Below are 17,270 nucleotides of genomic sequence, written 5' to 3'. Positions count from 1 at the left end.
GTACGGTCATGTCAAAACACTCTTGTTGTTCAGTTAGTTAACATTAAGATAAGCATCCTATAACAATTATCGGTATTGATGTCCACTTAAGCTCAACTTATCAGATGTAATCATGGCGAGGGGATACATTAAGGTATGATTTATACTTACCGACCGGTGTTCATCCACATCACGACACATTCCCGTATCAAGGTATGCACGAGAGTTCATCTTACCGGTGAGTATACTGATTATCATCTGTTTGACCGTATAAATTGTGAGATACTCACTTATTTTGATTTGAAAACAAGCCCTTTGTGATATAATCACTTATTGATGAGGAACTTGATTTTCGTATGCATGAGGGCACAGGTGCAAGTCCGTGAACAGGTCAGTACTTCCGTACAGCAGAGAGACGAACTTGACACCCGGATAAATGTGATATATTATCACTTATTTGTTTTGGACATGTGATTGTTTATCGCTTATTGAGGTCGAATGCAGTATGTAATATGTACACTTATGTATAGTATCATGGAAGATCTAGACTTGCGTCCCCGTTATTTTTTGGTAAAAGATACAACCATGATACCCAGATGATAAGCAGCATAAAGACCGAATATCTCAGAACCTCGGCAATCTATCAAACGAAATTTCGGTACTAAGACCATATGCCAATGAATGGTTCCCACCTGGTCTTCAGTCTATTAAGATTTATATCACCCTGCACACTTTAAAATGATTGTGAGCCTACCGATACATCTTATATAGAGCTGCTTATCGTTTTTCATTTAAGGTTTAAAGAGGCTTGGATAGACCACTGATGTACTATCACTTTCTCTTTTGCTCGCCAGGAAACTCATTTTTGTTTTTCTATTGTTTTTGTGTTTTTGAATTTTTCAATGTTTTTGGATTTTCTGATTTTTGGATATACTCCCCCTAAAATCAATAAACTAAGACAAATTTAAAAACACAAAGGTATTTACAAAAATGATTTTCTGATGTTGGTTTTACTCTTGCTTGACCTTAATGCCGTTTACTAATAATAAAAAGTCAAATCTTGATTTGTCAAATGCTTTGGTAAATAAGTCGGCACGTTGGTCATCGGTGTGGACCTTAACAACATCGATTAGCCTTTTCTCAAAGCAATCACGTATGAAGTGATATTTGATTTCGATGTGTTTGGTCTTCGAATGCTGCACAGGATTTCTAGTGATATCTAAAGCAGCAGAATTATCAACGTAAATAGGAGTAGTTAGGAATTCAAAACCGTAATCCCGCATTTGTTGTTGAATCCAAAGAACTTGGGAGCAACAACTTGAGGCAGCAATGTATTCAGCTTCGCATGTTGATGTAGCTACACACGTCTGCTTCTTGCACTGCCATGTGACTAGGCGATTTCCTAAAAACTGACATCCAGCCGTTGTGGATTTACCGTCGATTTTGCATCCGCCAAAATCAGAATCACTGAAAGCTACCAATTCAAAGTTATTATCCCTAGGGTACCACAGACCGGTGTCAGGGTACGCCTTCAAATAACGAAAAATCCTTTTAACAGCAGCAAGATGTGAGGCCTTCGGGTTAACTTGATATCTGGAAAGTAGGCACGTTGGGTACATTATGTCTGGCCTTGATGCTGTGAGGTACATAAGAGATCCATCATGGCGCGGTAGTTTGAAGGACTAACAGCTTCTCCCTTCAAATCTGGAGTAATTCCGTGATTAGTTGGCAATGGGGTACCAATGGGCGTCGCATCAGACATCTGGAACCGGCTCAAGATGTCGCCAACATATTTAGTCTGATGGATGAATATCCCAGACTCTGTTTGTTGTACTTGTAGGCCCAAGAAGAAAGTCATTTCCCCCATAGCACTCATCTCGAATTTATCCTGCATAATGCGCTCGAATTCCCTACACAAGACATCATTAGTAGAACCAAAAATAATGTCATCAACGTATACCTGTACCAGAAGAAGATCTCCATCTTGTTCCTTGATGAAAAGAGTACAGTCGATAAGACCTCTACGAAAACCGTTCTCCAGCAGATAGTGTGATAAGGTTGCATACCAAGCTCGCGGTGCTTGATGAAGACCATAAAGAGCTTTGTTAAGCAACCAAACCCGATCGGGATGGATAGGATCTTCAAAACCTGGAGGCTGTTCGACGTACACCTCTTCTTCAACCACACCATGTAAGAATGCACTTTTCACGTCCATCTGATAAACCTTGAATCCTTTGAAGGATGCATAGGCTAGAAAGATTCGAATTGCTTCGAGACGTGACGTGCCACTGGTGCATAGACTTTGTTGTAGTCGATCCCTTCAATCTGACGAAAACCTTGAACGACTAAACGAGCTTTGTTTCGGATAACAACTCCGCGGTCATCCTTTTTGCATTTGAAAACCCAACGGGTACCAATCTTCTTGTATCCAGCAGGTTTCTCTACTAGTTTCCAGACACCCAGCTTCTGGAATTGTTGCAGTTCTTCCTGCATTGCCTCAACCCAAGCGTTATCTTTCAAGGCTTCTTTCCACGTTCTTGGTTCTTCCTGTGAGACATAACACGCGAAGGACCAGTCATTTTGTTGCCCGGATTCTCTAATAGCTGCATACAAGCCTGCATTGTTGTTGTTTCGCAACATGTTTCTTGTTTGAACGCCACTTTGCACATTTCCAATGATGTTTTGTTGAGGATGGGTATTATGAATCCTTGTTTCTGGATTATCTGGAACTGGAACATTTATACCCAGGTTGTTGAGGTTAAGATCAACAACCAATTCAAGGCCCGGAATTGACGAAGAGGATGATGCAGTAGCCTCAGCTGTTCTATGTGCATCCACTGGAGGAGTACCTTCTGAAGTACCATGAACTGCTGTTGTAGGAGCTTCCTGATCTGCATCTAGAAATTCATCATCCTCTGAAGATTCGTTCAATTCGTTTGCATTGTGAAAATCCTCATTGTTGAGAGTATTATTGTTCACCGAAGAAGATGGTTCTTGATTAACAAGAATTGGACGAACCACCGGTGAAACTGTTGCATTGTCACTCTCGAAAAACATCCTAGCCGCAGCATTTTCTTCAACGGCTTCAACATTGATCGAATTGAAGAAATCATCGTACTCAAACATCCAAGGTTGACCCGGATTTTTGACTGGCAGGGTGTGCCTTTGTACTCTGACCTCAGACCATTCCTCGACCCTTTTAGTCTCTAGATTCCAGACTCGTAAGTTAGGGGTGGCATACCCAAGAAAGTATCCATCAATTGCTCTTGCCCCAAACTTTCCATTAGGATCGATGATTGTGCATGGAGCTCCAAACGGTTCTAGATAAGACAAATCTGGTTTCCGTTTTTAAAGAAGCTCAAAGCAGGTCTTGTTGTGCCTTTTGACTGTAAGAACTCTGTTCAATGTATAGCATGCAGAGGCCACAGCTTCAGTCCAGAATGGAATGGGCAACTGTGACTCCACTAACATTGTCCTAGCAGTCTCGATCAATGTGCGGTTCTTACGTTCAGCGACACCATTCTGTTGAGGAGTATAGGCTGCACTAAACTCATGAAGAATACCCTTTGAAGTGCAGAAATCCGCCATGGAATGATTTTTAAATTCAGTACCATTGTCGCTACGTATCCGCCTAACCTTCAACTTATACAAATTCTCAATCTGAATGATTAAGTTTTTGATAATACCAAAGGTTTCACTCTTGTGTGCCATGAACGCAACCCAAGAAAATCTTGAATAATCATCAGTAACCACGAGGCAGTATTGATCACCCCGAATACTCTTGTGCTTGACAGGACCGAACAAATCCATGTGCAAACGTTCAAGAGGAACTGCCACTGTGTTGATCTTCTTTGTAGGGTGCTTCTTCTTTGTTTGCTTTCCTTTCTGGCACGAAACACAGACGTCTTGAAGATGGAAATTTTTGAGAGGAACACCATTCACCAATTCATTTGAAACCAAATGATTCATTTTTCGTAAGTGAATGTGACCCATTCGTCTGTGCCAAGAGATAGTGTCTTTTTCTGTGGCTTTAGAAACGAAACATGTTGCTTGTGCAGACGTAGTAATAGCCTGGCTCATGTCAAGAACGTACAGATCATTTATCCTTGGAGCCGACAAGAGAATCCATTCTTTAGGAATTTTGAAGCCGGGTTTCAGCACATAACATCCATTAGCATCAAAGTGTACTGAAAATTTCTTGTCACAGATTTGAGAAACACTAAGAAGATTGTGATCAAGTTGTTGCACAAAATTGATCTTGTCAAAGCTGACAATCCCGTTAGATATCATTCCTTCACCCGTTATATATCCACCTTTATCTCCAGCAAAAGCAACATAACCTCCTCTAATAGATTTAACGTCGTAGAGAAGCTTCATGTCGCCTGTCATGTGCCTGGATGCCCCACTATCAACAATCCAATGACTACTGATAGTTCCTCCTGAAGCACCCTGCACATGAACTCAAAGGAATTAGTTGGAGATGGGGACCCAAGCCATTGTGGTATTGGGTCTTCCATTTTCATCAATGACAATAACTTCTTGTCTTTGATGGTTGGTGAATTGTGATGGTCCCCCTGATTCAGTAACCGATTTAGGTTTCCATGTCTGTTTTGTTTTACCAGTGTCTTTCTTTAAAATTTTAACTTCTTGATTGTTTGAAGTTTTGGAATTTTCTGGTTTTACAACCACAGATTGTTTTTGAACCACATCAGTTTTAATTGCTTTTTCAATCTTTTTGACCTGTTGTCGTTTCTGTTTCTTTTCCCTTTCTCTTACAAGGCGGGGATCTTGTTTTGCAGAAACCAATTGCCTACGGTCAGTTTTGTCACGGGGATCATCAACCTTTTCTTTCTGTTTATGAAGATATGGGCAGTTTCTAATAATATGCCCAATGGTTCCACACTCAAAACATGATCTTCGTTCAACAAACCCCGAAGAATCATGTGATCGCTTAGCCGAAGATGTTGAACTTTGTGAACCCGAGGTACTAGGCTTTGAACTGCTTGGTTCATTTCTTTTCTCGACAATAGTTTTCTTGACAAAATCTAAGTTAGATTGATTTTCAAACTTTTCAATTTTGTCTGTTCCCGTCGATTTCACAAAGTTAACATTTTTCTTCTTCTTTTGGTTCGGCTTCTTTTGGACTTGAGCCGGTGTTTTTCCTTTGGGCTTGGTGTGATTTTGCTCCTTTGGCACTGTTGGTAATTTCTTGTTGCCAAATTGTTTTCGAATCTCAGCCTTTGGAATAGGAGGACACTGTGTAACTGTAACACGTGGTCCTGTCTTTCCCAAAAACTTACTTGTCGAATTTTCAAAGACTTTACAGATTAAGGATTGATTAACATTCTTAATGGGAAAATCTTTGTCTGAGTAAATTTTATCATCACCAACTAGAGTGTACAGCAAATTCACACTCTCCTGCTCTTCTGCAGATGAGGACTCAGTTGCAACAGTCTTAGCGGGTTGTACAGGGGGATCACATAGAATGTGATTCTCAAGAGGTATGTCCTCATTTTTGACTACCGCATCAGACTTTGCTGGGACAGTATCATCAGATTCATCATCAGACGAATCAGCATCCTCAATCACAACTGGAGGATCTTGATTCTGTTCAGCACTCACAAATGTATCTGCTGACACATCTGAATCTGAGGATACTTCCTTTTGGTATCCGAGTCCTGCAGCAAACTCCTTAACATCTAGAGGCACAGAAGGTTCAAAGAAAACCCTGTCCTCTTCATCAGGCATGGCATCATAATTATGTCTCACTGGTGGTGGACATTTCTTGTAGCCTATACATGTGACATCTCTCTTTTCCTTCTGAACATCAATGATGTGATCTAACACATAGCTAGAGCTCAAATAACTGTCTAGCTTGAGTTGGATCGCATCACTTTCGGTTTTCACACAAGCCATCTCTTTTTGCATAATCTCAAGGCGAGATATATACAAATTAATATCAGTTTGTTTTCTTGAAACCATTTTAGTCAGTTCAGTTTTATCTTTCTTTAATGTTTCAATTACTGACTTAAATTCTTTTTCATGGTTTTCATAAAACATATTGGCTTCTGTGCATTTGGAAAGGTCCACAGTCAATTTCTGATTGTGGAGGAAAGTCACATCATACTTTTCTTGCAAAGCGTCATGCTTACTTTGCAAGTTACTCAAACTCTCATTCACAGTAGTATGTTTGTCTTGCAAGTCAAACAAACCAGCTTGTAAAGCATCATGTTTGCCTTGCAACTCAGACATACTTTTCTCCATTTCAGCACATCTAGCATGCAACCTAGTACATTCATCACAATTAACAGCAGTGGGTTTATCGACACATACCTGACTTGATGAACCGTCGACATTAGCCATAAAGGCTGAATGGAGAGAAGACGAAGTATAAGCAGCTTGATCCACCAAAATAGATCTTCTTTGAGTTTCTGCTGCAGCTTCCTCCAAAAGCTCATCAAAGTCAGCATCATCCGAAACATTAGATGTCTCACCCACATGATCATCACCAGAATTTGATGATTCTTCATCAACACTTCTGCTGTACCCAGAAGAGTCTTCATCTTCAGACGATTCACCACCACTGGCAGAAGATTCTCTACCACTGGTGTGAACTAACTCCTTCACAATCTGGGCAAAACATGTTGTTCCATCAGGAGCATCACCACCCAACTGGATTGACCAGTCACAACCTTCATCTACCTGAACCGCAAGTGCCCGATTGGTTTGGTTGTTGACAGGTACCATGGCACGATCATTGTTTCTGTTCTGCCGGTTGCCTTGGTTTCTAAAGGGGTTTTGATTCCCGTGTTGAGCTGGCTTTGTGCATTCCCTCTTAAAGTGACCCCTTTCACCACAGTTGAAGCACTTAACGGCCTGCTTATCGAACCCATACTTGGTGTCTCGCTTACTTTCCAAGCAGGTTCTGCCAGTACTTTCCATCCAATCCTTTGCTCTTCTCACAGCACTCGCAAAGGCCCACTTGATGTCCATCAAGTCCATCTCCTCTTTATCAATCTGCCTGTAATCTTCTTGTGTCAGATTAATGTTGCCAATCTGACCTTCTATCAACCCACAGTACGCGCTCACTACAGTGTTAAGCAGCTCCATGTGTTCTTTAGCTACTTCTACACTGATTTTAGAGAAGCTTGACGTGTCGAGCTGCACTGTACTTGACTTTGATTGTTGACCAGCAGATGATGTTCCTCCATAACATGCACGTTGTTGTTGTTGAGCAGGAGGAGGTGGAGGTGGTTGGATTGGATTTCCATACATGTCTGTGGTGGGAGGTGGCTTAACAGGAACTTGTATTGGGTTGCCAAAACAATCTGTGCTTGTGACAAACGCTGTTTGAAGTGGAGCATGTGAACCGGTTCTTGCAGACGAAGAATTGGAAGTTCCACAGTACATTTCTGGATTCTGTGGTAATGGAACTCTCTTCGCCTTCAATGTTTCCTCCTGATCCTTGTTTTCCAAAAGTTGCACGAATTCGTTGATATTAGTGGTTCTCAACACTCCGTTGTACTTCAGGATTTCCAAGAAACTACTCCATTGAGGAGGCAAAGCATCAGCAAACTTCTTCACAACTTCAGCTTGAGTTGTCACTACATTATAATTATCCAATTCCGTAAGCAGATGATAAAATCGGCTTGTCATATCTCCCAAGGACTCCTTATCCATACAAGTGAAACCTTCGAATTCTTTCTTGAGAAGATCATGACGCATTTGACGTGTTGCTGCATTTCCCACTCCTCTGTTTTTCAATCCGTCCCACAACTTCTTTGTTGTCTTGAAGCTGACAAACTGATGGTAGATATCCTTGCTCAACGCCTGAGTGAGAATGGCGTATGCCTTCTTTTCCAGATCATAGGTTTTCTTTTTATCTTCTGGAAGATCAGCAAACGTAGCAGAATCTGAAGCAGCAACTTCTATGGCTTGATCGAAATCTGTGGTGAAACGTATCCACAGTTCCGTATTTTGACCAAGAACATATGTTTTAAATCTCTCAACCCGTCCTGGATATTCATTCAAATGCATCAACTTTGGAGGTCGATTCAAACTTCCTGTTTCACTTTCGCTTAGTAGAATACTTTGAATGCTCGGAGTTTGATTCGATACCAAAGCCCATTGATTTCCCTGAGAAGAAGTTGATACCGGCGACTCAGCCCATAAAGGAGATAACCTTGTATTCGTGTATTTTCCATCGTCTGGAGCCGGTGTACCCCACCATGAGGGAGTGACATTTGATCTTGTATATTCACCATTATCTGGAGCCGGATTCCACCAACTCGGATTCATGATAGATAAGCAAAAGAAATGCTAAGTAAGAATTCCGAAAGATAACACAGCCGAAAGATCCTGGTCGAAAGATCTGAAATCACAGAAACTTGTTAACAATAGACTGACCACAATTGAAAGATCAGCTCTTGTTCGAAGGATCAACAGTACTCGAAAGATTACTGTTGAATCTCGAACAATAACAATGATTTCGAAAGATTCAAGAACTCTAAGGATTCCCCTTTTTGAAGGATCCTTATCTTTCGAATTAAATATCCTTATCTTTCGTATAGCTGACTTCCGAAGGATCACACTTGTTCGAATGATCAACAGTGTTCGAAGGATCACTGTTGACTTTCGAGCACTGGCTTCGAAAGATTCAAAATCTCGAAAGATTCACACTTGAAAGATCCTTATCTTTCGAGATAAATCCCTATCTTTCGGACACTGTCTTTCGAATAGATTCCTTTATCGAAGGATATGTTTCAGACTTCGAAGGATGGGTCGAAGGATGATAGTCTTTCGAGCCTTCCTTGATCGAAAGATAATCTTTCGAAGTCGAAGGATATCTTTCGAGAGGTTCTGACACAACTGACGCTGATGTGAAAGGTTGGTGAAAAGGTGATGGGTTGGTGAAGGTCAACTTTCGGCAAAAAGGTATGGTCAGACTGTACTACCTTACCAACCTTGATTTTGAAATAAGATATACCCAAAATAGAAGACCCTTATCCAGAACCAGTCACCGGAATAACAACCGGAGATATGACCGGAAATTACAAAGTCACTTAAAACAAGTTTTCAAGTTACCCAACCCACTTATGAACACTCCCGGTAAGTTTAAAACACGTTTTCCAGTTTAAAAGTGTAGAAAAACCAACAAAAACGGGTGTTAAACCAAGTGTTCAAACACACACCAAGAACTTGAAAAACCCGGTTTTAAACAAGGTAAAGAGCCAAGCTCTGATACCACTTGTAGGTCCCTTTTGTCGGATGACGAACCTCAAACCTTGTTATACTAACTCACTAGCGAGTGCGGAATCCAAGCTAGCGAGCAAACCGGGATTAAGCAAGTATAAGCACAAACACACACGGGTTCACCGATTAACACAACTTGTATTAATGCAAATGAAGGTTTCGGTTACAAGCACAATGTTTACAAATCTGACATGTAAACTCTCAAAGTGTGTGTGTGAGTTCCGGACAGAAAGCTCTCAAGAAGTCTCTCTCTCTTTCGGTGTGTGCACCTATGTGAACTCTCAGAACTGTCTATCACAACACACTGCATGGGTATTTATACCCAGCTCATGATGTGCAGTCCGAAGGAGCCGATAGATGGTCCGAAGGATCATCTATCGAAGACAAGTCACTCGAAAGATCAGCAGGGACCTCGAAAGATCACCTTTCGAGGTCTAGTCATTCGAAGCATATCTTTCGATGAGATCGAAGGATCCACATCATCCTTCGATCTCTTATCCTTCGAGACAGTACATCTTTCAACTTTTACCAACTGTTGTCCAAGTCAAACCGGAGGATGGTTGACTTGGTCAACTTACAACACAAGAACAGGACATCGTTTACATCGTGACCGAATACAGACAAAGTACAGACACAAGTGCACCAACAATCCCATTTATAATCGGGATAAATACCAAGTCTCGGAAACGACTTAGTTTTCGAGTGATTTATAATATATATTTATATATAAATATAAATATATTTACGAAGTCGTGTTAGTTGTCGTGAATAGAAATACGTATACGTAACGAGTATTTAGATGAAAAAATATGTTGTAAACTCGTATAATGGATTTACGCATTTTTCCAATCAGTCGCCATATACGTTGTCGAATAATAATACGACTCGTCGTAGTGTTTCGTAAGATGTAGACATACATATGTATATATATATGTGTGTGTGTGTGTGTAATTGTAGATGTATATGTATATAAACGCCGTGTGGCCGAAATAGTAATATCGTGTCTCGTGTATAATTATCAAAAATAATTATATAGTTATACGCTTGTTAGGAATCGACCTCGTTTGTTTGTTACTGTAATAACTCGGATAATATTTTGTGTTATAATCTTACGGTAGTGCATTGTACTTCGTTTAGACTTCTGAAATGAATAATTTTGTAATAACATTCGAAATCTTGACATTTGAAATAAATATAAACAACTATATTTATTTTATAAAAATATTCAAAAGTATTCGAATTATCTTGGGCACCTGATGGTAGAAACTTATTAGAAATAAAATAAAAACTTGTATAAATACATTGCGCCTCATGTACGTGATGCGTGGGCTTTGCATCTTGTGCCAAACATTGAACTCCCAACAAAGATAGACTCCCAGTGCAGCCATGGATGTTGGTCAGCTTGGACGGAACCATGTAAATTCTAGTGTCATTATTTCATTTTAAGTTAGTTTCTGTGCAATTCATGTTTGTGTGTGTAGTGCCGAGGATCATCAGCAGCTTCTGTGATCAGTTTACAGCCCACTCTGTCAAGGTTAACAACCGGCTGGTCAATGAAAGTCAACAGAAGCTGCTGTACGACCAGAAACTGATTACAATCAACACAAATCAGAGTTAACCAGATTCAGTCAGGTATGACCAGACACCCGATCCTAACATGAGTTGCTTCCTTTGTTTCAGAACAAATTTCTGTACAAATGTATCTTCAGCTTCTGAATCAACAAGATATTAAAACAAAAGGAAGGAAGAGAACAACAACAATAATAATAATAACACATAGTGTGGCCTGATTGTTGTTGGATAGTACTAATCAGAACATGTTATTCACTACCTGAGCGATTGCTATCATATTCACATTAAAAACAATGAGATCAGAATTCTAGGCGGTATATTCCTAACTCCTAGCTTTTTCAATTCAATTTACAATAAATAACTTGTGAAGATGAACTATTTACATTTTCTAGCAAATGGCTTTACTCTGCCCGATTGATCTAGGGTTCCGTAACGACTGTCGTGGTTCTGCCCGACGTAATCGTTGGAATGCCGTCTTGGGGAGGGTATTGCTAATGTTAAAATGGGTTATTATACTAACACGCATGCATTTGTATAATTTATAGATTATTCCCAGGAAATCCTTACTGATAATCCTAAGACAGCAATGTGAGTTTATTTTGTAAACCTATTTTGTGAACTGTTTTTACAAAACCTTAAATATTTTTTCCATGCGAATAGCAGTTATTGAGTATTTGTAAGAATACAATTACAGTCGGTAAATTTGGGGTTTTGTATGCAAAATTTGTTACAACCTAGATAGGAGTAACATGACCATAAGTCGGAACGACAGTACAGTGTGGTGGTAGTTGATATAACTTGGAAACAAATGTAATTGCGAGACCGCTCTCAATACTGTAAAATGGTTTTTATGATAACTTGATTAAACTGGGATTCACTCACCGGTATTTCCCACTGACAAAATGTTTTTAAAATGCGTTTCAGGTAACAAAATGTGAAAGCCAAATAGAAGCCAGCTGGACAGCACTGAAGGCTTGGAAAAGTGGTAATAAAGTTACCTAAAGATAAAATAGATGTTTTCATTAAATAAAATAGGGTGTATCCCTATAAAGATGTGTGTACTGAAAACTTGGGTTTTACCCATGTGTTATGTTATGGAAATGTGGTATTTATTCTGATAAAATATTTCCTAACTACGGTCCTGATGTAAATTCCGCTGCCAAATTAGACAATAACACGATACCACCGAAACTGGCTCGCGGCCACCCGTTCCCGAGGATTTGGGATCGGGGGTTGCGACAATAGACCCAAAGTTGAATAATGGAAAATACTCAAATGCTTAGCATTATGCCAACCCTAGTTTTTCTAATCATTTAAAGTTTTAAATAACTAAAGAAATACAAATACGATGTTTAATAGGACTTGACGAAATTGTTAATAAATGCTATAAGATGGACGTTAAAGTCTAAAACACATTATTATTATTAATTTTATTTTATTTTTGAAAAATATTAAAGATGAAACTCGTATATTTGTTTTCATACTTCTCAACCAAAACCACCTTAAATGTGTGTGTAATCTAAAGTCAATATAATTTACATAACACTGACATGAGTAACACATACATTTGGTTAGAGCATTCACACCTCTAAACCAATCTAACCATCAAACCCCATGCCCGCTCAACATTTTCTCTCTCTTTCTGTTCTCCCTTTCTCTTTTACTATACATCTAACATTTACTTGTTTAGCTACTTCACTATATAAACAATTATCAACTAGTCATTTAATATTTTTTTGTTATTGTCAGAGAACCCGTTATAAACTCACCTACCCTTAGGGGGATAATGGAAAATACTCAAATGCTTAGCATTGTACCAACCCTAGTTTTTTAATTATTTAAAGTTCAACATAACTAAAGAAAAATAATTATGGTGTTTAATAAAACTTGACCAAATCTTTAATAAATGCTATAAGCTGGACATTCATGTCTAAAACACATTATTTTTAAAAAAAAAATAATAAAATTGAAACTCGTATATTTAATTTTCATACTTATCAACCCAAACCACCTTAAAGGTGTGTGTAATCTAAAGCCAATATGATTTAATTACCAATACACCGACATGACTAACACATGCATTTGGTTAGAGCATTCATAATGCTAAACCAATCCAACGAACCAACCCCATGCCAGTTCCTCGTTTTCTCGCCCTTCCCTTTTCTCCCTTTCCATTTTACTTTACATCTAACATTTACTTCTATAGTTACTAAGTTATATAAAAAAAAAATATCAATTAGTCATTTAGTATACTTTTTGTTAACCGTGAGAACCCGTTAAAAACTCATAGACCTTAAGGGGGATAAAGGAAATTATTCAGATGCTTAGCATTGTGCGATACCTGATTTTTTTAATTATTTAAAGTTTTAAATAACTAAAGAAATATAATGCCAATGTGGGGATAATTCACTTGATAGAGACTTTTGCCTCAAAGTGGGAGATCTTGGGTTCAATTCCTAGTAAGAGTGATAATTTGTTGTAATTTAATAGTGAGCAGGAGTTGTGTATGATTAGACATTACAAAAAACTAAAGAATATAAATATTTAATAGGATTTGGCTAAATTGTTAACAAAAATTCTATATAAGATGGACATTAAAGTATAAAACACATTATTTTATTTTTTAAAGAAAAATAATAAAGATGAAACACGTCTATTTGTTTTCATACTTTTCAACCAAATCAACTTTAAAGGTGCGTGTAATCTAAAGTCGGTAAGATTTACATGACCAATATGCATACATCACTAACACATGCATTTGGTTAGAGTATTCACCTCAGTAAACCATTCCGACTATCTCGTCTCCATGCCAGCTCATCATTTTCTCTCTCTTCTGTTTCTCCCTTCCCAATTACTTTACATCTAACATTTACTTGTATAGTTACTTGGTTATATAAAAATTATCAGTTAGTCATTTAATATTCTTTTAGGTTCATTGTGAGAACCCTTTAAAAACTCACAGACCCTTAGGGGGATAATGAAAAATACTCAAATGCTTAGTATTGTGCCAACCTGGTTTTTAATTATTTAAAGTTTAGCATAACTAAAGAAATATAATTATGGTATTTAATAAGACTTGACGAACTTTTAATAAATGCTATAAGCCGGACATTCATGTCAAAAACACATTTTTTATGAAAAATAATAAAGATGGAACTCGTATATTTGATTTTCATACTTATCAACCCAAACCACCTTAAAGGTATGTAATATAAAGTCAATATGATTTATATGACCCATACACATACACTGACATCACTAACACATGCATTTGGTTAGAGCATTCCATTCCCTAACGAACCAACCCCATGTCAGCTCATCATTTCCCCCCTTCCCTTTTTCTCCCTTTCCCTTTTACTTTATATCTAACATTTACTTCTATAGTTAATAGGTTATATACAAAAATATCAATTAGTCATTTAATACATTTCTTGTTAACTGTGAGAACCCGTTAAAAACTCATAGACCCTAACGGGGATAAAGGAAAATATTCAAATGCTTAGCATTGTGTCAACCCTGATTTTTTTAATTATTTATAGTTTCAAATAACTAAAGAAATATAAAGCTAATGTGAGAATAGCTGACTTGATAGAGACTTTTGCCTCATAGTCGGAGGTATTAGGTTCATTTCCAATCAAGGGTGATAATTGGTTATAATTTAACAGTGAGTAGTGAGTTGTGTACCTTTAGCTAGCTGTTAAAAAAACTGAAGAAATACAAATATAATATTTAATAGGACCTTTCCGAAATTGCTAATGAATTCTATAAGATGGACGGTAAAGTCTAAAGCCAACCCTCGTTTTTTAAGATGGACACTCAAATTCATAGCATTGTGCCAACCCTTGTTTTTTAATTATATAAAATTTAAAATGACTAGAAAGTAGAAATATCATATTTAGTAGGACTTGAAAAAATTGTTAGTAAATGCTATAAGTTGGACATTCATGTCTAAAACATATTATTTTGTTTTCTTGAATAATAATAAAGATTAAACCCGTTTATTTGTTTTCATAGTTGTCAACCCAAACTACCTTAAAGATGTGTGTAATCTAAAGTCAATATGATTTACATGTCCGGTACACCAACATGACTAACACATTCATTAGAGGATTCACAACGCTAAACCAATCCGACCATCCCAAACCCATGCCAGCTCGTCATTTTCTCTCCCTTCCCTTTCTCTCTTTACCGTTTACTTTAAGTCTAACATTTACATGTGTTGTTTTTTAAATTTTTTAGTAACAATTTTTTTCGTTATATAAAAAAATATCAATTAGTCATTTAACATTTATAATTTTGAGGGATTGAAATTACTCAAAATCAATGAACTAAAATCATGTTACTGAACCTCAACATACTTTTTTTTCTTGCGTTTGTTCTTCTAATGTTACAGTCGATTGTATCTCCTCCGACTCAAATTATATGTCCAAAAGGTTGCAAATTAACACATTTTACTGCCAAATTTTGTGCTTACATATACCCTTTTTAACTCAAATTAACACCTTTCAACTTCTTTTCACTCTTATACTTTAAATAACTTTTTTGTTTGAATTGCTTGATATATAAAAGAACTAATACTATCTTTCAAAAAAAAAAAAAAAAGAACTAATACTCACATAGAATTACTAACACTTTACATATACCCTTTTTTTAAACTCAAATTAACACCTCTCAACTTCTTTTACTCATTGTATTTTAAATAACTTTTTTGTTTGAAAAGTTTGAGATATAAAAGAACTAATATTCACGTAGAATTTCTAACACTTTACTTGTTGATAATCTTCTATAAACTTGCATATGCAGGTTGCAGCGTTTGTCATTAGTAAGATTTTAATGTACCAATGTACGAAGGGGGAGATACCATAGCCCATTCCTAGAACACTTAAAAGCCTAGACTACTATCATGGATGACCACCATTGTGGATGCTAACATAAAAGAGCGGAAGCTAAACTTAACTGGAAAGATGTGTCTCACACTCGTACCACATTCTTGATTCACCTCTACTTTCTTCAACATGAGTTTTAGATTATAACTAGCACTGTGATTATGTATCCAAACATCTTTTAAGTCAAACATGGTTATATTTATTATACATAACCATACTTATCAAACACGGTCATACGCTTCGTACAAAGCCATAATTCTTCAAGCATAGTCATACATAACCATGGGCAGCCTTAACTGATTAAACATCATCAGTGTTTTAACATGATCATTATGACGTTTATTTGTCACACCCTCTCTTAGGCTGAAGGGCGAGGTGTGACCATAATTGATTCTCATTGCATACGATAAAATAAACCAGCTATATGATGAAAACAAACCAAACATGCCAATGTTATAGATGGATTCAAATGTTACAACACCAAGAATTTAGTATATTGTGTATAACCTTCAAATGTAATAATTCATGAAAAATATTTCCAACAAAATGTAGTTTTAAAGATCAAGGATTTGGCCACTATATTTCCGCAAGAGGCGGTATATAACGGACAAAGCCTCCAAAAGTTTGGCATTCATCTTGGTTTACAAATCTTGTGACCACTTTCTTTTGAAGTGAAAAGTCCCACTAATTCCCTGAAATACATGTAAGTTTAAAAGTCAACAAAGTTGGTGAATTCACGTGTTTTAATTGTATCAAATGAATCTTTAAAACGTTTCGAATATTTTTGTATGAAATCTGGTATGTAAAAGCGTCAATGAAATAGTTAATCATTAATGTTTTGCAAGGACATTAATATGTGTGCCAACATAGGAACCAATCCAACCCTTGACGAATTATGTGTCGATTACCCTCCACTAGGACACAAAAGCACTCCCACAGTCTCACGGACTAAGAGTGGGGCTCGCCAAAACCAAATAGATCTACCCCTTTCGTTCCTCCATCTAAATGTGACTAATGGTGCTTAAGTTCAACCTTATTCGCACATGATCTAAGTTGATTCATTCCCTAGTTTATCATACCACTTGTACATGTATCTCCCTCGAAACATTAAAAACTGAAAAGCGTTTAAAAGAGGGGACATGAACTCACAACTTGCGTCCGTAAATGCGTGCTAATGATCCTGTGCGGTTTCCTTGGTTAGTAACACAACCTACAAGTGTCCTAAATTCATTAGACATTTAGGTCTAGGTGTAACTATGTACAAGTCTCTCATCTTGAATGTGTATTAAGACTTGTATTTATTTGTATGGAAATCTTGCTTATTAGTTTATGATGGTAGATTGATAAATTAATAAGTTGTTAACATAAATTTCACAAATATATATTTGTATGATCGCGTGCTGTATGAATGGGCCAAGCCCTCTTGTGACTTTGTGCCTCGCACGAGTGTTATGTACGTGTCCTTGACATGTGTAGGGCCGAGCCCCTTGTAGTCGTGTCTCACACATTTATCTTGTTGATGTCGTTAGCATATATTTTATCTTCATAGAATATATATTCGTGTTTCATGCCATCCTTGAT

Source organism: Helianthus annuus, chromosome 3 (assembly GCF_002127325.2).
Source record: "Helianthus annuus cultivar XRQ/B chromosome 3, HanXRQr2.0-SUNRISE, whole genome shotgun sequence".
Classification (NCBI taxonomy): Eukaryota; Viridiplantae; Streptophyta; class Magnoliopsida; order Asterales; family Asteraceae; genus Helianthus; species Helianthus annuus.
Note: the sequence above shows the minus strand (reverse complement) of the source record.